At 47.6% G+C, this 23,363-nt stretch overlaps 2 protein-coding genes across 3 annotated transcripts in view; one reads left to right on the top strand and one right to left on the bottom strand.

The window, feature by feature from the left end:
* LOC139761519 (QRFP-like peptide receptor) overlaps window positions 1–1,247 on the bottom strand; it is a 96,707-nt gene extending 95,460 nt beyond the window's left edge. The window contains exon 1 of the mRNA XM_071685785.1: window positions 386–1,247. The gene's annotated coding sequence lies outside the window, so the exon portion shown is untranslated. The remainder of the gene's footprint in view (window positions 1–385) is intronic.
* Window positions 1–23,363, top strand: part of LOC139761473 (QRFP-like peptide receptor) — a 193,032-nt gene that overhangs the window by 85,525 nt on the left and 84,144 nt on the right. The gene's annotated exons all lie outside the window — the stretch shown is intronic.

A 23,363-nucleotide genomic window follows, 5' to 3' on the forward strand; every position in this document is an offset into this window, starting at 1 on the left:
ATCCTCGTCGGGCCTGTATCATTGTTGTTGACGTAATGGAGCCCAAGGCTGCACTACTTCCAGTAGCAGAAAGATGTAGACGCCTTGGAATGAGAAATTCTTTGACTAGACTGTGTTCCCAGTGATACAGCCTCACTAACGGTGAATTTTCAGTCACAGCGTAACTTCGAGTAGGCAGAGTCCGGTAACACACACGCACACACACACACACACACACACACACACACACACACACACACATCTCTTTCTCATTCATCTAACTCACAAAGTTTCTCTCCTCCTGAGTGTCTCACACTTCCCTCTGGTTCACATTGTCTCACCTCCTCCCTCACCTCTGCGACCTTCCCTCCCTCCCTGCCTCTCTGCTGCATCACTCGTTGCTTACTTGTGTGTGGTTTCGTCTCTCGTGGTCTCCCACTCACTCCTTGTTTTCTTTTCTTTTCTTAACGTCTGCTACTCACACAGCTACCTCGTCACGACAGCACCACACTCCCACCTTCGCCAGATCGGAGGCTGAAGTTCATGACCCTCGCTAAAACGGAGTTACGACTGAAATGTTGTTAAAGTTGGGACACATTTTACTGATCCTTTCGCTAGAACAGCGTCGCAAGTTCAGGATCACTGCCAGTATATGAACACAAAATTTAGTGACGTTAACCGGATGCGTGTCCGCCAAGACAATGTCTCATGTCCGATCATCTCGCCAAAGCCACATATTCTCGACGGAAACTGCGCCACACGTCCACTGACTGCGCCAGAGCCGAGTCACAGGTCACTAAAAACTCGCGAAGAACGACCCGCCGCAAAGGTGGTCGTGGTCGTGGTGCGCGGCGCAGAACAGTAGCACAGTATGGACGGGAAAACAATGTATCACTCACGTAACTGGCGGGCGGCGCAGCTTCCTGCTGGGGTCGTTCACAGCGGGACACACCGTCAGGAAAGCACCCGATCACGCAAGCACTTACCGCCGCCTGGGATAAGTCTTCCTGGATGGCTCCCAGAGCACCGCTCCAATTTATTGCCGACTGGTGATTAAGATCCCGGGGCCTGGTGAGGCACGGCCAGGGGGCCAGGACCACCTCACTGCTGCTGAGAATCACTTACAGACATCGTGAGGTTCCTGAAACTGGTCGCGTCATAACACCGAGGTAATATTCTGGATCTTTTTCCTTTCTAAAGGTTTTTTATATTCACGAAAGAACACACTCAGCTAAAGTGAGAGGGAGAGTGAGTGAGGTCGGGCGAGTGGCCGGGAGAGCGAGTGAGTAAGACGGCTTCCCTCCCGGCCCTGGCCAGCTTGGGTTGCCACAAGTCGCCATGGGTCTCTTTACGGGGAAAACATTTTGCCTTCCCCAGCTTCCCGCCTGAATATCGTTGGTTCTGCTGTAAACTTTCATACATTATGGGATCAACTCACGTACATCTGCCTTGTGTATCTAGCTATAGCTCAAGCTGAGCGGATTATAGCGTGACGCTCTTTAGCTTGAGTTTAAGCTTTCGAGTCTTTAAGCTTAAACTTGATACCACTCAAGCTGTCTTCACGATTCTCAGCTTAGCTTCGCTGACTCTCAAGCTCAAATTTTCCTGAACTTAGTCTAGAACCTTAAGGCTTTATCTTCTACGTTCCTAAGTATCTGAAAGTTTTTGGTTCACAGTACAAACCTGTTGGCTTTTTTATCTCTCCTCTCAAATTCTGGTGTTATATTGACACAATCCACCAAAATTATCTTTCAGGCTTTTCATATCAACTTGACAGTTTCCGTTCATAAATCTTCACTATCATTATGCTTGAGACTCATTCTCTTCTCAAACATTTATCCTCTCTGTTTGATGTGCTGTCTCCTGGCGATCAATGGCTGATGGAGTGGGCAGCTTCGTGTGATAACCTTTCATGCCAAAGATGAGTTCCTCATCAAGAAGGTTCAACGCTGAAGCAAGATGGCACGAATCGTTAACACGACGGTACGACCCTTGAGTATAACGTTACTAACACTGATCACAATCGTATGACAACTGAGCACAATAACAATGTTGGGTATGATGGAGAGACCTTAAAGGTCAGATGATACCATCATACTTAGTGGTTCGTATCGTCGTGCTCAAGGGTCGTACCGTCGTGTTCAAGGGTCGTACCGTCGTGCCCAAGGGTCGTATCGTCGTGCCCAAGGGTCGTACCGTCGTGCCCAAGGGTCGTACCGTCGTGCCCATGGATTCAAAATTACCGACCTAGCCTCCGACGGAAGTGACGGGATGGTGAGGCAGCAGCAGCAACCTGGTTCAACACCACCCACAGGGATATACACACTCGTGATGACACACCTCACTTGGCTGAACAAAAGCCATACACATACGACCTGAGGCCGCTCCTCCCTCTGCTGGCCCTCTGACGCTTCGAAATTCACCGACCATCCATCAAGCAAATGCTTAATAGTTATGATCACCGACACCGAACGAGGGTAGAACTGGTGAATCCCCGTAATCTGTTGCTCTCGTCTGGGATAAACATAGATTTAAGTGATTTTTTACCATACAAGTTTGTTTACCACGGACGTCAGCGAAGTGTCATGGTAGAGGCGGTTCTCGCGCTATTAAAAGACTTGTTTATCATACGGGGGAAAAAGAGGGAAATCTTTGTGAAAAACTAAAATACCTATTTGCTCTAACATGATTTATATATCTAAGTTTTCTGTCTGTCTGTCTGTCTGTAATTACTTGTTTGTATAGTACGGGGAGGGAGTCCTGCAATAGTGGAGACCCAGCTCTTGAACTTTTTCTGCAATCATACAACTTTGTAAACTTTTGTATCCTATCAGCGTTTGCACACTCGGTTCACCTTATTCAATTCATCTAAAATTATAAAACTGATACTTCGGTTCACCAGTTACTTTTTAGTTTCTCGTTATGGCCTCTGGCTGTTTTGCTTCTGTATCTCGTTCAAACCGTTCACTGTGGACGTCATCAAACTGGGTTATTAACTGAAAGGGTGGGGAAATCTATGGCTTCTATCCCTACTCTGTTATCTATTTCTCGTAATTCTGGTAGCATTTTTATTAACTCCTCTGGACCTTCTCTATCATTTCTTGAAACTTCTCGCAGTATATTAAGCAAACGGTAGAAACATATTGTAGTTTTCTCCAACTGTACGATGTGAAAAGCTTGCAGACTTCATCCTTCCCCACGTGAAGTCCTCATACTTGCCAGCAGACTATCTGTTTTCTTTAAAAATTTCCCTGAGGAGGTGGAGCTCTTGAGACACGTGCAGTATAATGCTGACTTCCAGGCTTCTCTCACACAGATTCGTATAGAATTTATTATCCAGGATGATGATATACGCAGCGAGGACTTCTTTCACTGTGACCCATCCTCATTACTTTACATTTACTCAGGTTGATTTCCATCAACCATGTATGAGACTAACTTTTGGGTTTGTCTAGTTTGTGAGTTGACACTATCCTCATCATTCTTTTATGACTAAATTGTGTTCACGTTTAGGTACGAGTCCAGACTTTCTCCTAAGTCATTTACATAGATCATGAAAAGCAACGTTCCTGACTGAACACTGAGGCACACAGCTGGTAACCCCAGCCAGTATTGAAAAGGTTCCTCTTCACATGTGTTCTTCCTTGTTTCCTGCTACTAAGATTATCTTTCTCTAATGAATTTGTCACCCAGTTATTCCCGCCTGAAGATACAGCTTTTATACCAACCTTCTTAACTGGACAGTGTCGAATGTTTTCTGGTGGTTCAGATATACACACTGCACACAACCTTCTCTTTTGTCTTCTATTGAGCTCACTCTCTCTTGGAAGTTGACGAAATTTGTCACATACTGTATTCCCATACATACGTTCTGTCTCTTCCTCAGTTTTTTTCTCCTTTACAAGTAGTCGTCCAATTGCTCCCTGATCATCATTACCACCGTTTTGCAGAACATACACTTAAGAGAGAGAGAGAGAGAGAGAGAGAGAGAGAGAGAGAGAGAGAGAGAGAGAGAGAGAGGCTTAATAACCTCATTAATCATTAATGATTCCCCCAATACAGACACATTATTTGGAAGGTTAACATTAAACTTGGCGTAATCAAGAAATCTGATTCCAAATGTCTTGATTACATTTGTAATTACGGCTTCTGGAGACAGATTGCCTGGAGAAATTATACATTACCCTTAATTAACCTCGTCTTCCTCCGCGATAGGAAATACAATACCACGGAAGATTCGAACACTTATATGAGCAAATCGACTCCTTAGTATAGCCGAGCCACACATCTTGAGGGATTCATAGATTTCGTCCAAAGCATCAGTCTAGGCTGCCCATCCATTAGGTTGTGAAAGCAGATAAATGTGCTTCGGAATTAGAGGCTTCATTGTTTCGCTTCTTTCATCAAAAGGGGGGCAAAGAACCTCACCTGGTCTGTCCAGCGTCATATCTTACGACCTTACGGAAACACTCAGTGAATAACCTCAACCCTTGCAACATGTCTGTGCCGCCCTTGGCCTATGATAACCTTGGTCTTTCGCCTAACCTTAAAGGGTCGTACAGTCGTGCTCAAGGGTTGTACTGTCATGTTCAAGGGTCGTACTGTCGTGCTCAAGGGTCGTATTGTCGTGCTCAAGGGTTGTACTGTCGTGCTCAAGGGTAACATGGTCGTGCTCAATAGCTATACCATATTACACTTGAGCATCTCACTGTCCTGCTCAAACGTTGTAACTTTGCTCACCATCTTGGGAAAGACTCCATGTTGCCGCTCTGGAAGGAAGTCCTTCCTTCTTGCTTGATCACAAGACGTTTTCCCATTAACATTACTCCAGTCGAGAGAGTTGGTTATACCAGGAGATTACCAGTACAGTAGACCACCAGTGGTCAAGGAGATACTCGTAAGACAGTGAAAGCAGTAGTATGTTTGGGTGTTGTTTGAGAGCAAACCTCAGCTCATATGATGTATATATGCAGTCAGTAGGAAAGTTTTTCAGTTTCCCAAAGTTCTTAGTTGTTATGACAAGATACGACACAAATCTGGCAACTGTTTTGTTTCCTCATATGAACCTGAACGATAAGAGGCGACCGAACAGAAAATATCAGAGGAAGAATTTGAGCGAAGATTCGTGTTCTCGGGGTTAAGGCGGCAGGAGACATCTTGCTTCATAAGTCTCTCCCACGACCCACTTCTCTGATGTTTAGTTGTTGTAGTTTTAAAGTATCTGACGCGTCATCTTGCAAGTGTAGTCTCAAGCGACACCCAACACGCAAGACGTCGAGGCTTAGACACATAACCTTTGGTCTAGCGAGGGCTTAACTCTCGTCAGCGTCTGCCTTCCCGTTATGATACCGTCTATGACCTTACAACAACAAACCTTCCTGAAGAACTGGTGAACCACTTTGGGACGAGATGATGGAGGGGCTGCTAGTGAAGAACTGGTGAACCACTTTGGGACGAGATGATGGAAGGGCTGCTAGTGAAGAACTGGTGAACCACTTTGGGACGAGATGATGGAAGGGCTGCTAGTGAAGAACTGGTGAACCACTTTGGGACGAGATGATGGAGGGGTTGCTAGTGAATGATAATTGTTGTAAACATCACTGGTTGACAAGTTCGTCAACAGAGAAAGATCGTAATTATGATGTATACAGACACGAGGATCTTACAGATGATGTGGTTGTCTTCAGTGGCGAAGTCAGTCTTTGAGGAGGAAAGCGGCGAGGATGGGAGGATGGATACGTATGATAAAACTCCTGTGAAAATGGTGAGGAAAATATCCGCCACGAGGGGTACTGGTTAGCAGTCCCCCTGGCTGTTGTGACCAGCCGACACGCCATGAGGAACTATCAGGGTGGATGATCGGGTCGTGATGAGGTGATCAGGTGGTTAAGCCAATTATTTCGTTGATCGTACATGAACCACTTGTTTGCATAACGACACTATCATGAAGGTGTTCTGTGGGTCAGTTGTGTTGACCTTGATGTGGCCGTCGTGACCTGATGGCTGGCTGGTCGTGTTGACCCTGATGACCTGCCGTGTCGCACCGGCTGGTCACAACGACAACAATGGCGATTAATCAATATTCCAAGTGACGTTCTTGTCCACTCAGTCCTGACTTGTTGACGGTATGACCATAACCTCCAGCCTCCGTGCAAGCTCGTGTGTGGGTGTGTGTGTGGGTGTGTGTGTGTGTGTGTGTGTGTGTGTGTGGGTGGCTGGGGGATTGTCTCTTTGTCTGTTTCTCTGTCACATTTATTTGTTCTGAGTGTTTTTGTCTGACTGTATACTATGTACCAATGTATCTGGACGGGTCAGGTGTACATGTCTACAGCAGTGGAGCTTGTAGTCAGTGATGCACACGCTGAGTCTTTGACCCCGTCAATGTTCAACGCGGAACATTGACCTTACGCATGGGAAAAATAGAAAACAAACTGCCGCAGGAACAAAAAAAATAAACAAATTGCTCCACACTGACTGACATCTCCAACAGTGGCGGCCCACCCGGCCCACCATCCTGGCCCACCATCCTGGCCCACTCTTACCGTAGCCCACCCAGCCCTCCGTCCTGCCCCACTCTCCTTGTGGCCCACCGTCCTCGCTAATTGATCCCTGACAGTGTTATCAAACACTGATGTTGACAGATTCATGATATAAAGAAGCTTAGATCAACTAATATACGATCCATACATGTTTGCTTGGCTTGGACAACCCGAGCTACGAACTCAACCATCTGACACGACGGTACGACACTTGAGCACGACGGTACGACCCATGCACGACGGTACGACCGATGAACACGACGTTACGACCCATGATAGATCATGAGTGGACCCATGAGTGTACACACCTGTACACCGGAAGTAGAAGGCTTCCTTACTACCTCTCATGGGTTCTTATTACTCATCTCACTCATTAAAATAGAGTTATGGACCAAAACCAACAGTATTTCCTCCAACATACCCGTGTGGTACTGACTCTTGCAACAAAGGAAGTATTAGCAGCCTTGCAATCATGCGTTCTTGAAAAGATCGTCATCGATGGCAATCCAGCGATATCCAATAAGCCATAAAAGAATTTTTTGCCACTTGGATGAATACGGCAATCAAGATCAGATTGGCAGAACGCGGCTCACTCAGTAAACGGATTCATGTCATGCACGAGATTAGAATATATGTTTCGTGTACTGAACGCATGTTATATACTCATGACTCCATGGACATTGTTTTAATTCATCATGAAGTGAACTTAATGCCATTGTAGTGAAATGATGACTAGCGTCAACCTAGATCACTCAACGCAAAGATAACAAATAATCAGATAAATATGATTCTGGATTGACGACCTTATCATGTGTGTGGGAATTTGTATCAGAGAAATCTGGAGAGACTTAACGTACTGTTCGTCTGATTCAGGAAGGACTGGAGGTTGTGGAGGTGTATCTTGAATCACGGTTCGCTGAGGGAGAGTACAGCAGAGGAAACGTCGAGTTGAATAACTTCAGGACGAAGAGCAGGAGATGCTCTGAAGACCAGGATGAAAAGAAATACGTCAAGTGTTTAGTGAGCAAGAATCCCGTACGACAGACACCATGTTCCGACAACTGTAGGTGGATGTGTTGTGTTGGCTCTGAAAATTGGGGTGAGGGTAGAAAACTTATAACAGTAGAGACGAGAAGTATGTGCGGCATAATTAGTAATATAGAAATATTCACTAGGGAGGAGAGGAAGTCATGAGGAGTGAAGTCATTAGCAAGGTCCATTTGTGAAGCTTAATCGTACGGTCCAGACACTTATACCTTGGGTTAATGAAAGGAGGAGGAGGAGGTGGAGGAGGGTGGTGCGCTTAGGCTGGAGAGATAGTGATTAACAAGCTGAGGTCGAGGGTGTCTCACCTCACATGTGGGTGGAGCCTGTGAACGTCACGTGCGGGTGGAACCTGTGGACCTCACGTGTGGGTGGAACCTGTGAATGTCACGTGTGGGTGGAGCCTGTGAACGTCACGTGTGGGTGGAGCCTGTGGACCTCACGTGTGGGTGAACCTGTGGACCTCACGTGTGGGTGGAGCCTGTGGACCAAGAGCGGTCTGGAAGCATTTTGTGTGAGGAGCGAGGCACAGAGACACGTATCTCCTGACTCATAACGTAATCTTGTTTAACCTAATCGCAATCTGGTATAACCTACGTAGCTTGGTATAGCCTAACCTGGTATAACCTAACCTAACCTACGTAGCTTGGTATAGCCTAACCTGGTATAACCTAACCTAACCTGGCATAGTATAACCCATGTCCCTCGCTGTAAGAGCTGTTATGACACGGTGCCCCAAGATGTAGTGGCCAACCATTATCCAGCTTCCAGGACGTTTAGGTTCAGAATGTGGTTACCGCTGGTACATCAGGTCAGAAGGCACACACCTCGATAATTCTGTACATCAAGTAATCCTTTGCTTCCTCGACATTCTCAATGATAACAAGTCTGAGGACGAATTGATCTGGTGATTTGGTGTTCCCCAGAGTGAGCAGTGAGTTGTGGTTTCAGATTACAATTTCCCTGAATGGGAATGTATGTGCCTGGTGAGGCTGGACGCTTGCAAACAGTGACCTCACTGGTTACTGTCACTGTCCAGTGACCTCCGACCGCCCAGTCACTGCTCCTACGGTAATCTTTCACTCACTTCAACTCTCACTTCGCTGTAGTTTCATCTTCCATCATAATTCCTTCATTTCTTACATTCTCATATGTTTCTGTCGTTTATCCTTAGTTTTCCTCATCTACCTAATTCTGTCCCTCATGCCTCTGCCTCTCACCCATACTTCTCTCTCTTTCTCTTCCCTGAGGCTTCACATTTCCTGCTCCTCAATCGAGCGCCTCCCCTTCCTATTCAGCGTTACCCACTCACACTGGCACTCACCGTGCAACAGCCTCTCATCACAGCTCGTGAGGTATCCCACCACAGGTCAAGGCCCCTCACGTGTCCCCTCACTTACTACCTCGACGACTCCGCAGATGTTATCTTGTTGGATCTGATGACGTTCCACTAGGTCTACACGTCAGAGATATGGGGAGAGAGAGAGAGAGAGAGAGAGAGAGAGAGAGAGAGAGAGAGAGAGAGAGTCCTAAAAAGCATTACCAATAAAGATCATTCCCCATTATGGAGCTGCTGCACATTAAAGACGCTGGTAACACTGGTGGAGGATGGTAGGCTAGGGGCCCCATCTGACCCCTTGTGGCGGCCACCAGCACGGATAAGGTTATGGGTGCGACGATAATGATGATAGTGATGATAGTGATGATAAGGACGATAGTGATGATAAGGACGATAGTGATGATAATGACGAACTGAAATATAACGGAATGAAAAAAGCAAGTATTAAGTTTGAAATAAAGATGATGATCAAGATGATATTGACTCCTTCTTTTTCTTCATGTTCTTCATGTTCTTCATGTTCGAAAGTTGTATAGGAACATAGAGACTTGCTCAGCCTATGGTAGTGGGCGATGCGTGTAAGGTCGATCGTTGTGACCTAGATATTGTCCTCATCGGCCCTTCTGTCGGATAAAACCACTTGTACTGATTCTGACGAGTTTGCCGCGTGGTCCAGCCTGCCTCAAACTCACACTTTCCCTCCAGACGTGAGTAGTGCCAGGTGTGAAGACTTAGTCGTCATATTTACTTTTTGACCACGAGGGTACACCCCTTGAGTACGATGACCTGGCCCTTAACCTCAGCCCTCAGGGTCACGTCAAAAGCCAGGTCATCATACTCACGGGATCACACAGCTGTGTTCAGTGGCCGGACTGTCATGTTCAAGTGGCACAATATCATGCTTAAGAGGTCAAATGATCTTGTCACCAAAAAAGCGTCCAAGACAGATGGGTCACCAGACATCTGTGATACTCGTTCAATCTCCATGATGTTTGCAGTCTCTATCTCTCCCATCGTCCTCCTCAGGTATAGTTCCCTTGGTTGTTCTCTTCACATCCGCTGTCTACGCATGTGCTACTCCTCCTCAGATATGTGTTCATCCTCCTTATCACGTCTGCTGTTCTTCCAGATCATCTTCTTGCTTCTTGCTTCCTGTCTTTATCAAGTTTTTCAAGCGTCGTCCATCCTTATATACAGGCAATGTCTCCTGCCTCAGGAGTGGCAGCATTTCGGGTCTTTACACTTGAATCTGTCTCTTGTACTTCCCAGTGCACCCCACACTACCTACCACTGGCCATTCTCACGTATGTTAATGTCATTCCTTCCCCTGGCCACTTTAAGCTCACCACTTGGTGCCTTACGCTGCCTTCATTATAACCATAATATCCAGCCTGTTTACCCCATCAGCTGTTTTTGCTTACATTCATTAAACTTCCAGACTTTCCCTCATCTTTCCTAGCATCTCATCAAAAGACTAAGTATAGATATTCCACGTACCATCCTATCTCTATATAAGCTTTCTCTGTTCATCCTGGATAAAAATACCTTCTGTTCTATTTGTTCATTCTTGTAAGAAGAAACGCCATTCCGTTCCCTTTATCTCGTGCCTCGTCCAAGTGTACTATTCTTACCATTCAAATGATATATGACCTTAGAGTACCATGCCACTTTACTCAGTAACTATACTTGAGGGTCGTACCGTCGTGCTCGAAGGTCGTACCGTCGTGCTCGAGGATCGCACCGTCGTGCTCGAGGGTCGTACCGTCGTGCTCGAGGGTCGTACCGTCGTGTTCTAGGGTCGTACCGTCGTGTTCGAGGGTCTAGATGTTCCTCTAATGAATTTCGTTCTGTGATCTCTGCTGACGACACTGAAATTCGCACCCAAGCAAATTAGTCAAAGGATTTGTCTTGCTTGTGTCTTCTGTTCATCATGGTTCGTGTAGACCACTCGAGCACCGATGAAAATAACACTGTGAGTATGATCTGACGACGAGAACCCAGAACACGTTGGATGCTGTTCACAGGAGCACGGCTGATGCGATGCTCAGGAGCATGACGACTCGGTCAGTGATCAAGCCCTTACTTTTTAGCCCACATAAACCGGTATCACATGAGCACTACGCGTCCCACGTCCCCAGCATTACACGTCCCACGTCCTCAGCACTACACGTCCCACGTCCTCAGCACTACACGTCCCACGTCCCCAGCACTACACGTCCCACGTCCTCAGCACTACACGTCCCACGTCCCTAGCACTACATGTTCCACGTCCCCAGCACTACACGCCCCACGTCCCCAGCACTACATGTTCCACGTCCCCAGCACTACACGTCCCACGTCCCCAGCACTACACGTCCCACGTCCCCAGCATCCCGGCCAAACATGAGGCAGTAACTTCATCAAACCACGTCACGCGCCAGCCCTGCTGCCTTCCATTGCCAAAATAAAAGAAAAATCTTCAAGATTTCCAGAAACCATCATATCATGTAAACCAGAAAGTGGTGCAGACTGCATCACTTCGAGATAGCGGACAGGGCATCTCAGTATCCGTGAAGCCAACAGATATCATTAATATTTCAGTTCCTCCTCAGTGCTCTCACATTTTCTCTAAATCTTGGTTCCCAAATAATAACTATAAAATGTTCGCTTCTGGTGTTAGAGTGAGACTCTGGTAAAGAAATTTGGATATATACTTTTACCGGGGGAGGACGCTCTCCCGGTATCAGCGAACACCGATGTCTCTCCTTACCAGCTGACGGTGAAGCTCAGGGAAGATGTTAAAGATGAATTCCTGCTTGATGGTTATGGTGCTGTGTGGCGCAGAGGCTGTGACCAAAACTGCTGTAGTCCAACTCCATATGGATACGACACAGTTCTTATGTTCACAAGAATAATTCTCTCTCTCTCTCTCTCTCTCTCTCTCTCTCTCAGTACATGACCCACCCACTAGAGCTCATATGTACTGTCCCACGCGTCAGTCCCCACCGCTGCGACCCTGGCAGTAGGCCCTCCTGAAGGATGAAAATTAATGTTCAGAATTCAGACCACCGGATCCCTACTGCTTCCCACAGTATAAACATCAACACACCGCCCACTAACAAGCTAGACGCCCTCAGAACACTTACCAGCAACAACTCTGGGCAAGAGATAGAATGCTTTCGTATCCTGTATACACACTTCGTCCGCTCTGATGTAAACCCACGTCAGTCCTGCCTGATCATCCACTGACCGCCCAGCAATCACACATCTGCACAACGTGATGGTAATACTCCCAGTATGATCTCACATCAGTGTACTGGGCAAGACTTGTCCTCCCCGCCTCACTACCCAGGCAGAGGCCCTTGCTAGGTGGGTCACTACCTGCTCACTACACGTCTTTACCCTCCTTCAGGAACCCCAGCTCCCGTAGTGCAGGAACTTTAGCAACCTCATGGTACAAGGGCATTTTTTACTGTGGCTGGCTTGCGATACATGACTGTGACACAGGTAATCAAAGAGGTGGTTAGGATATTTGTTTCAGAGAGGAAAGGTCGTGATTATTATGTGAAGTGGCCAGGTCAGTGATTACTTGAATACAGAGAGAAAAGGTTGCGTTTGATCTTTGAACTCTACGGGCAAATTACACCAAATTACACTGCATTTATTTCCGCCATAGCCAATTATTGGCTACATGAAAGAGAACTGATACGCATCAGACTTATTCATATGTCTTTTTAGTAATTGACGAGGATGTACTCCGGTGTGTGGGGCTGTTCGTCCTGCAGGAGTTTTGCACCTGGAGGCTACCACTGCGGGGAAGGTACCAGTAGACCTATACAGGTTGATCATCATCATACAAACTAATAAAGTTACTTTATTTTCCATTTTCTCTCGGATTTAAACCTTTTGAGGTACAATAAACCTAAAAAAATGCACATTTTGTGGCTGAGAAACTGTTGTGAAGCTTCCTCCTGATCCACAGTGAGTTTCGAAAGAGAAATCTTTAGAATCAGTATTGGAGAAGTCGCCAGGAGGACCTGAATCATGTTAGGCTCACGGGTGACGCTCCTTAAGGTGGCGTGGCCAACCGGAGGTTAATACTTGTGTTAATGTGTCTGGGTGCCTCAGTGTGTTCTCGAGCCGCACGACCAGGTAGGTGTTCCTCCACACAAGATAAGGAAAGATAAACTGAATCATTCAACCAGCAAGACATGTAGCTACCTCGACCCACTAGTCCTGCCATACCTGCAAACAGTCTTCAATACTTGTAGGAGAGTCTCTCTCTCTCTCTCTCTCTCTCTCTCTCTCTCTCTCTCTCTCTCTCTCTCTCTCTCTCTCTCTCCAGACGCGTCCGGATCCTTCCTGCCGCTGGGCTCCACTATCCTGGGAAACACAGACCACACGAGCGTGCAACACTGATGCTGCTGCTGCTGGGGGAGGCCAGGTGACGAGTGGCCTGACCAGTTGTATATGAGCGAGAGACGTACATTGTGATCAGATGTCCTCAGCTGCAGGTGTCCTCAGCTGCAGGTGTCCTCAACTGCAGGCGGCCTCAGCTGCAGGTGTCCTCAGCTGCAGGTGGCCTCAGCTGCAGGCGTCCTCAGCTGCAGGTGTCCTCAGCTGCAGGCGGCCTCAGCTGCAGGCGGCCTCAGCTGCAGGCGTCCTCAGCTGCAGGCGGCCTCAGCTGCAGGCGTCCTCAGCTGCAGGCGGCCTCAGCTGCAGGTATCCTCAGCTGCAGGCGGCCTCAGCTGCAGGTATCCTCAGCTGCAGGTGTCGTTATGTAAAACATAATCACAGGAATTCGTCGATTACGTCATAACGCAGATCATGGAGAATGTGCAAATTTACCGATTAATTATCTGTTTTATGGTCTATTAATTATACTATAATGAGTTATAATGAAGTACGGGTCTGCACCATTAATAAGTCTAATCATTTTCAAAATTAATTCCGGAATTTAGATGTAATTTTGGCACTAGACCTAAGAACCCATTCACAAAGCTGCAAAGGACAGGTTGAGGACTCACTTCACTAAGCTGCCGGAAAAGCTTGAAGACTTAAGAAGCCAGATAAGCTTGAGAGGCTGTGGACGATGCCAGGGAGGGTGTACCCAAACTCTCGTTGAAGGAGAAATCATTACAACCACAGTGGTAGAGTCATTGGCCCAACCTGGCCGCCCACAACCACGTAATGGATAAAAGGGAACACAGGACCACCGTGACATCACCCACAACCATCATAACTCTGGTCAGTTTAGCATCATCAGTCACCCAGTAAGGGCCATGCTGGACACATTCCTCACTAGCCACTACTTCCTGATGAAGGGTAACAAACTGGATCATCTCATGATTTGCCTCAAGATTGTATCAAAGTAATTCGTCTCCATTTCATGTGTGTACACTTTGCTGTAGAGCCTTGTAAGATATTAAGATGGTCGTGATTTGTATGAACACACACACACACACACACACACACACACACACACACACACACACACACACAGAGCCGGGAATCCACCACAGTAGAAGATATGGTCAGCCCTGACATAGCAGACTCATCATAAACATCTGTACAAGATGCCGCCGTGTCTTGCCCCTCGTCTTGATCGTGAATGAATCCCTGGCCTCAGGAAAACCAGCTCAGAGACGTCCTTTGATGTGACACGGGCAGTAAACATGGCCTCAGCGGCACATGTATAAACAGACTTGACTAATCATCGAATTGAGTAAGATCTTGTGTGACGACATTCCCCACAGCGCCGCCCTGACCCACACAGACACCATACAGGAATAATCCATAGTTACAAGACTCCAACAAAGGGTGAAGGACAACACGAAGATTTCGATGCTTCTCCACACAATATATATTTTGGTAAACTTCTCTTTATTGGCAGAAAAAGAAACATATAAAAGGAAGATAGAACTGGACATAGTAACCACATGGCTGCCAGGAACCCACTACCAGACTATTCATGAAATAAATACATCACAAACGTAACAGAACATTACTCAACACTGGCATATCAGACGCCATACTCCGACAGGCCTCCACCGTACACAAGACTTCCAGTCTCCACCGTCAGGTTGCATCGTTGTTATCGAGAGGAAAGTTCATTTTCCAGGTGAGTAAATATACGTCTACGGTCAGACGGATTTTGAGCTGTTCTTGTGCAACTGTGCTGGGGAGACTGACGGCAGCAGACATTGCTGGAGACTACCTCTGCTGGACCAGCGTCCCGGGAGTGAAGCAGACTCCGCTGGAGATATCATACTCTTGTCCTGTGATAACTCGCTACTCACATACACTCTGCTGATCATAACAGTTTCCAATATCCTGGCCATGGAAGCGTTGCAGGCCGGTCACGACCCTCTCCAGGCCGCCCTTCCCTCTAATGTATCGACCACCGGCAACACGACCCTGGTGGCTCGTAGCCCAGAATATCCTCAGAGGATTTTTTCATCTGTAGTAACCTCCTCCTCCTCCTTTCCCCCACTCTTCCTCCTCATCTTGCCGCTCTTCCTCCTACCCCAAAAGCCCTGAGGTGGGCAAGACGATGCAGATTATCTTCTGAACACTTCATGGGCTTCATGATCCTGAAACTTCTGCGGTCAAAATTTCGGGAGGATGTCCCCCGCCCGGGGCCTGGCCAGGCGACCCACCAGGACTACAAGGCTTTGGGCACTGCCCTCCCACCCGAGAGATCCTGACCAGCGAGACGAACGCTCTACACCACCCTCCCACACCTCAACACACCCACCATACTCACCCTCAACACACCCACTACACTCACCCTCAACACACACACACACACACACACACACACACATCCCTACAGACTGCATCTTCCCGCACCGCCACCAGCTGTGGGAGGAGGAGGACTGGTGAAGCAGGGAGACTCTAGGGAAGACACAGGCGCCACACACTCGCCAGGATGAAGACGTATGACTCGCCAACATCCAACGATAAACTGATGGAACGATGATAAAACTACACAGCGGAAACACCCGGAATCTTAAGAGCAAAGCGACGAAAACGTAATGGAAGATAGAAGGATTGTTGAAATACGAAGGAAAATATTAGTGAGGTAAAAACATGAGATCAGAGGAAATTACTGAGCTTGAGAAGATAATTATCATAGATAAATACAAGTTGAAAGAGAAGTTAAACTTTCTAATTCATACGTTCAATGTTTATATTCAAATGAAAGTGAAAAAGTATTAAACTCGAGAAATCCATATGCATTTTTCAATGATATTTTGATTACTCTTAATTCTCAATATACATACGGTTTTACCTCCGGCCCAATTCTTTTGCTGTAGGAACAATACAGTATACATGCATGTATCATTCATATGTGTGCACAAACCCGAGTGAGTGAGCCATGTAAATATATGTGCATGTGTGTGTGTGTGTGTGTGTGTGTGTGTGTGTGTGTGTGTGTGTGTGTGTATCTGTGCTCGTTTCTGCCGGCGTGTAGACACAGAAATATGATTCTCTTTGTCTTTACATCTGGATCTTTTTTAGTGTACTCAGTCCTCAGGAAATGATGAGATATGCTCACCACAACCTGGCCCACCACATCAATGTGTCCACAACTTACCTTTCTATCCACAGCGCCATAACGTTCCCACAATCCATCTCCCTCCACCAGTCCCTCCACCGATCCCTCCACCAGTCCCTCCACCAATATACCCACCAATCCTTCGACCAGCATTTCCTCGAATCTCTCCACCAATATCTCTACCAATCCCTCCGTCAATCTCCCTACCAATCCCTCTACTTATATCTCCACAATTTCCCAATCACGCCACTAATCTTTCCACCAATCCCTTGACCAATCTCTCCACCAGTGCCCCGTCCCCCGCCAGCCTCTGCTGCTGCCACAGCGTCAAGACTCCATGATAACCAAAGCAAACAAACACAGACAAAAACACCACCTGCCACGTCGGCGCACGTGCCACAAACATGTATGGAACACGTCCGGCGGATCACAGGCTTTACTGAGCAAGTCAGGCGAGTCTTACTTCAGAGCGGTGTGGACCTGGAGCTAGGACCTGCTGCTGTGAGGACCTGGAGCTAGGACCTGCTGCTGTGAGGACCTGGAGCTAGGACCTGCAGTGAGGACCTGCAGCAAGGACCTGCAGCAAGGACCTGGAGCTAGGACCTGCTGTGAGGACCTGGAGCTAGGACCTGCTGTGAGGACCTGGAGAAAGAAAATAGTCGGGCATAGACGTAGGTGTCTGTGTGTGGCTAATGATGAGTCGACCTGGAGAATCTGCTTCTCTCGTTCTGCCATTCACTCCACCGTTTTCCAGGACTCAGTGTTGCTGAGGTGTCGTCTGGACCCTGAATCGTTGCTGCGAAATATATGTCAAAGATGGAAAATGTTCATGGCAACATTTTTCTCTCCGTGACGTGTATGCAAAATATTCCAGGAGCAGTACTGGTCAGAGATGGATCTACGAACCAACAGCGCATCAAGTTGTCTTGGATCTGGAAAGTCAAGCGGGACGGGATGTTCTTGATCCCTCGATCCGCTACCATCTCGGCTTCAGCGGTGTCCTTTGACCTCATGAGCACTTGTGTCCCATCTACTGCTGCCATAACGAAGAAAAAGTCCACAGCAACACTGGGTAGGTTTTCCATGACTTTCTCGCTCGAGAACACACTGGAAATGAAAAGACAACACTTCTGTGATCCAGACCTTTTGACTTTACAATGAAAAATCCAAGTTTTTGACGATCCACACTTCGCTGGTGGTGAGATACGCGTTGGCCTGAATATTGTGAGGCGCCGTCATCCAAGACATTGTTGTAAGCATGTATTTCCCTGACCAAGAGGTGTATCCACATGGAATATAACATTTTACCAAACTCTTATGTCAGGTTTCCTGTGGCAGCTTTCCAGCCGTCACGCAGCCCTGGTTCACAAGGTGTTGGCCAGCGCAGCTTTGCCTCCTCACCCGTGAAGCACGATCCTCCCTCCTCTACTGTGACCAGTGGCAAAGATGGCACTATTCTCGTCCCTGGTTGGCTCGGTCACACACCGACGGATAAGCTCCGCTCTCTGGAGATCAGATTTTCAAAGATGTTTATGACGAACATTCTCAGTCTACAAAACACTCGTCTAACCTCACAGAAACGCCTCGCAGGGTTGCCACCTCCTCACTGGAACCAAATCCCTGACACTTTCTGCTACTGACGGACCTGCGGCCAGGACCTTGTGTCACGTCTTGACACAGTCATGACCTTCAGTCAGTCAAGATCTACTGCTGGAGAGGAGACACCCTCCGTGACCAGAAGCGTCTCACCATCATGAAGTACCTTCACTCAGGTGTGCTTGGCTCCGCGTCTCGACTTACTGAAAACTACTGAACACAAGACGATTGATTGACCACAGCCGAGACAGACAGAGGGTCAGGCTGACAAACTGGTTAATACACAGCGACTGGCTGACACCAGTTATGACTGACGTGACACCAGTCGACATGTCAGTGTTTACTGTCATTCTCCTGATCACTCCTGCACTCACCTCTGCTACACTTGTCAGCTACGTGTTAGTCAGCAGTGAGCCTCCACTGACGATACCTCAATCTTGTAACATGTATCACCCACAGACGTCTAAGGAACAACTATTCCTCAAAAAGCAAAATCATTCTTAAACATTCCATCAGTTTCATAACACTCATTGCGCCTTTTCACATCATTTCTATTCTCCAACAACAAGTCACAACCTCTGGTGTAATCATATCTCTGAACTTTAGAAAATATGTGAAATGTTTCTCCAGTTCCATACAGGTCCATGTTTCTCACCCTCTGAGCAACACTGACTTTACAAAAGGTTTATTCGTCCTGACACACGGGCTGGGGGTACCTCACCAACACCCCTGCCTCGTCCTGACACACGGGCTGGGGGTACCTCACCAACACCCCTGCATCGTCCTCAGCAAAATCTGATCACAAGGTTTCCACCATGTGAACGACCCGTAACGTCTAGCTCCTCCCACATCTCCATATCCATCATTCAACATTTTTCCTCTGGTTATCCCAGCACAGTAGCCTCGGTCAGTACTTAGTTCATATTCATTCCTTCATCATAAGCCCATCTCAACCCAGAAGTCACCTCGCTCCTCAACTGTTCAGTCATCATTCGTGTCAATAACACCACTTATCCCCTGACCCTGGCATCTGTGGCATCAATGTTCTGAACATGTATTTCTCCATCACCTAACCTGCCACGCTGCAGAGATAAGGTCTCAGAAATCTGGGTCACTACTGACGTCTTCCCCTCATGATACTGGCGTCCTCCCCTCATGATACTGACGTCTTCCCCTCATGATACTGACGTCCTCCCCTCATGATACTGACGTCCTCCCCTCATGGCATAGCTGGTCGTCACCACGTAATGCGCTCCACAGTGGCTTCCTCGTCATGGTCAACATACAGTAGTTTGTTGAGCACTGCACGAGCCTTGCCACGACCATGAGACAGGTACGACTGTTACTGCCACGACCATGAGACAGGTACGACTGTTACTGCCACGACCATGAGATAGGTAAGACTCACAGTTAGACAACGCAGAGCCGTTATCATCGTCAGCAAACGTCATGAAATTACGTCCAACATACACCAGAGTCGTGTCCTCCTGCTGAGTATTTCTGGTACTTAGTGATTGCTCATTACTACGAGTGTTTACATCCAGTGGAAATATGACGTGTGTGTTTGGACATTTGTTCACACGTCATGTGTGTATATCAGGAAACATCATTTACAGTTCGTCAGGTTCATTACAATACATAGATGTGTTGTCAGTATTGGAAATGAAGTTCAAACCACAAGTTAACTTTTCTCGTGAGATGTAACACAACTTTATCAAGTTTTCTCGTTCAGTTTTAGAGGTGAGTTTGAGCGTAAAGTTAAGTCGGCGACATCCTGAAGAACAGAGGAGTGTTCAGAGAAATGGCTTTACTTTCCTCTACTCGTGTGGAAAAGAACGTGACTCAATTAGCGAAGTGGCCCCTCGAATGTTCGTTTAGTACTCCTGCCGAATATCATTAACGTGAATTTCGTAAACTTTGAAGTCCTCAAAGTCTGATGATGTCAGGCGTGGTCGTTGGTGAAGATCCACACAGACACACACACACATACACACACACACACACACACACACACACTCACACACACACACAGTGGTGTGACACACGGTTCAGTCCTTACACCATTGTTCATCTTGATATACGTGGATGACGTAACGAGTCCACGTGTGCCTGAATATCTCAGAGGGTCAGTGAGGATTGCATGAACTTGCAAGAACGTGGTCAAGATGGGTCATTTCTTTACTAGGAGGAAGGAGGCGACGTGTGTATCTCTCTGAACCTGTGAGAGACGGAGGCACGCAGGAAGGTTGAACCTCCGCCTAGCACAAGTGTTCACAACAAGTGTCGTCAGTCAGCGTGACACACCGGGTCGTTCATGTGTGCTGGCTTCATGGACAAATGTCGAGGATAGAGGAACGTGGCAGTTGCATTTTTCGAATCCTGTCTGATCTTTCCATGAATAAATCATCGCTATATGATTCTTCAGGTCTGCTACCTCTACGTACACATAATCCTCGCATTAAGAAAAATGGATGACGGTCAAATAGTTTTTCAAATACTACGGCTACACCTGACCATGACTACACCTGGCCATGACTTGCTCCTGCACACCACTACATTTGCCCGTGACAAAACCATCCTACGACCACACCTGCCCACGAATACAAGTTTCCTCTCTCTCTCTCTCTCTCTCTCTCTCTCTCTCTCTCTCTCTCTCTCTCTCTCTCTCTCTCTCTCTCTCTCTGCGTCTCGGGTTACGTCTCTCTCAGCATCACTGTGCCGGCGACTCTCTCCTCAGACAATGGGCCACCTGGGCTCAACACGAGGAGCCATTATCCTCCTACATTTTCCTAACCTTCTTTTGATCCCCTCCCCTCCCCCCTCCCCCCTCCCCCCTCCCCTTCACTACCCCCGCCCAGCTTCCTCAACTCTGGGCAAATATTCACAGCTTCATCTCCAGCCAAGTGAGCCTGGCACCTCACTGCCTTACAATGATCTACTGTGTGTATAACACGTCATCGTCCTTTCCATTCCTCAACCCTTCTATTTCTACTCTACGATGCCTTTTTACTCATTGTCTGTGTTCACTCTTACGCCCCATAAGCCAAAACCCAGAGTAAGCTTAGAGAAACAGCTTGTTGATAAGCCATCTGTTCCAGCTGCGCACCTCACTGAAGTGCGTTTCTGCCAGTGGCACCAGTCAGGCTGCTACTGTACATCTCAGAGTTTTAGATTCATCATCAAACTCAGTTTTCCAGATGGAGAACATCTGGGACTGTTGTGTCCCGTTTTGTAAACAATATTCACTAGGAAGTCTGGATTAACCACTAGTCACCACAACCACGTCCCAGCCACCACACTCCAGCCACCACACTTCAGCTACCACACTTCAGCTACCACATCCCCAGCTACTGTACCCCCAGCCACTACACCCCAGCCACTACACCCCAGCCACTACACCTGGGAAAGAAAGCCCATTACTCACAAGTGTCCAACAGCTTCACGTGGCGGTGCAGATCCTGAGAATCACATGTAAAACTCTTGTACTCTGAGTCCACGCAGTATTATCTGAGCAAATCTGTGTTGAGGGGCGAGGGGAGGAGAGAGAAGGTAAGGAGAGAAGAGGGGAGGAGAGGCGAGGTAAGGAGAGAAGAGGGGAGGAGAGGCCAAGGGAGACAAGGCGAAAGGAAGCAAGCGAGGAGAGGCGAGCGAGGGGGAGTTCATGTTTTACATTTGGTTCAGTAGACAGGTTAAGTCTGGCTCCCATCAAGACGGTGCGCCAAACATACTTGGGATGGTACCCATGCTATACCTCGGACGGTACATACAATGTCATACAAAGATCGGTACATCCATCATGCCTTGGACGGTACAGCTGTCATCCGTTGACCTGTCATCTCGCCATTTACGGTACAGTACGGTACAGTGCGGTACAACAGCCACACACTGGACGGTACACCTCTCCCGCGTCCCTGCCCTCCTGCCTACACAGACACTGACCGCGTCCAGCAGGTAGCGTCCTGCGCGTGAGTGGGAATCCTATATCATTCCTCGCCATCAGTTCCTCCAGCTCGCCGATGGGTTATTCCACATCCACACTGGAAACACAACAGTTATTCTTTTTAAAAGTAACACGAGTGAGCAAATTCCCATTTACATATTTCCTATTTTCTTTTTACCTTTGATGGGGAACAGACGCAGCCGAGTCTGGAGCTGGGACGCGGGAAGAGTGGCTGAAATGTTTTCTTTTCCTTCACTCTTCCCTCGTCCCTCCTGACCTTCTGGTAAGTAAGAAAATGAATAGAATAAAACCTGCAATCAGGTGATAAAGAGTATTACATACTGATAAGAAGTTTCTTGTCTTCTGAGGGATAAATGCCTTCAAAATTTGTAGACAATAATCCTCTCTCTCTCTCTCTCTCTCTCTCTCTCTCTCTCTCTCTCTCTCTCTCTCTCTCTCTCTCTCTCTCTCTCTCTCTCTCCCCCCCCCATATTCCAGCGAAGACTTCAGTGATAATCTAAGTGTCGTTGTTGTTAGTGTTTCGAGTGGTGAGATGACCATAAACTGACAATAAAAGTAATTCAAGTTAATCCTCAAGCAGTACCTCCACCAACCTCAAGCAGTACCTCCACCAACCTCAAGCAGTACCTCCGCCAACCTCAAGCAGTACCTCCGCCAACCTCAAGCAGTACCTCCGCCAACCTCAAGCAGTACCTCCGCCAACCTCAAGCAGTACCTCCACCAACCTCAAGCAGTACCTCCGCCAACCTCAAGCAGTACCTCCGCCAACCTCAAGCAGTACCTCCGCCAACCTCAAGCAGTACCTCCACCAACCTCAAGCAGTACCTCCGCCAACCTCAAGCAGTACCTCCGCCAGTCAGTCAAGTCTGACCAGACACCAGCCAGTCAGGACACACATGTGAAGGACACATAACAGAAGATCGTAGCGTCTGACAGAAGACTCCTCTTCATCCACTTCATCCTCGAAATGGAAGGTCGTCCTCCACTGAGCCCAGGCTGGCCAGGAAGGGACCTGGTCGTCAGGGACACATGGGGTCTTCATCCTGTTTCTTGCCTCCTAAATGTGGAGTCCAGACTCCAGACCTTTCCCCACACCAGCAACAGGTGCAGCAAGTCTCGCATCCCTCCCGTCCTGTCCTCCTCTCTTAACATCTGGCCCCTCGTGCCTCTGTTTACATAAACTAGAATAAAGGAAGGGGAGGCGAGGCACACTGATGACAATGTGGAAACTCATGTAAGCGTAGGTTAATTCCCCGTCCTGGTGAGGTGTTCTCTGTTGGGTAAGATCATCATACCTTTACCTCAGAGCAGTCGTGTTAGGCAGTGTCTTGTCATCACTCGATCTTAAAACAGACTTTTAAACAA

The sequence above is a fragment of the Panulirus ornatus genome, chromosome 40, assembly GCF_036320965.1.
Source record: "Panulirus ornatus isolate Po-2019 chromosome 40, ASM3632096v1, whole genome shotgun sequence".
Classification (NCBI taxonomy): Eukaryota; Metazoa; Arthropoda; class Malacostraca; order Decapoda; family Palinuridae; genus Panulirus; species Panulirus ornatus.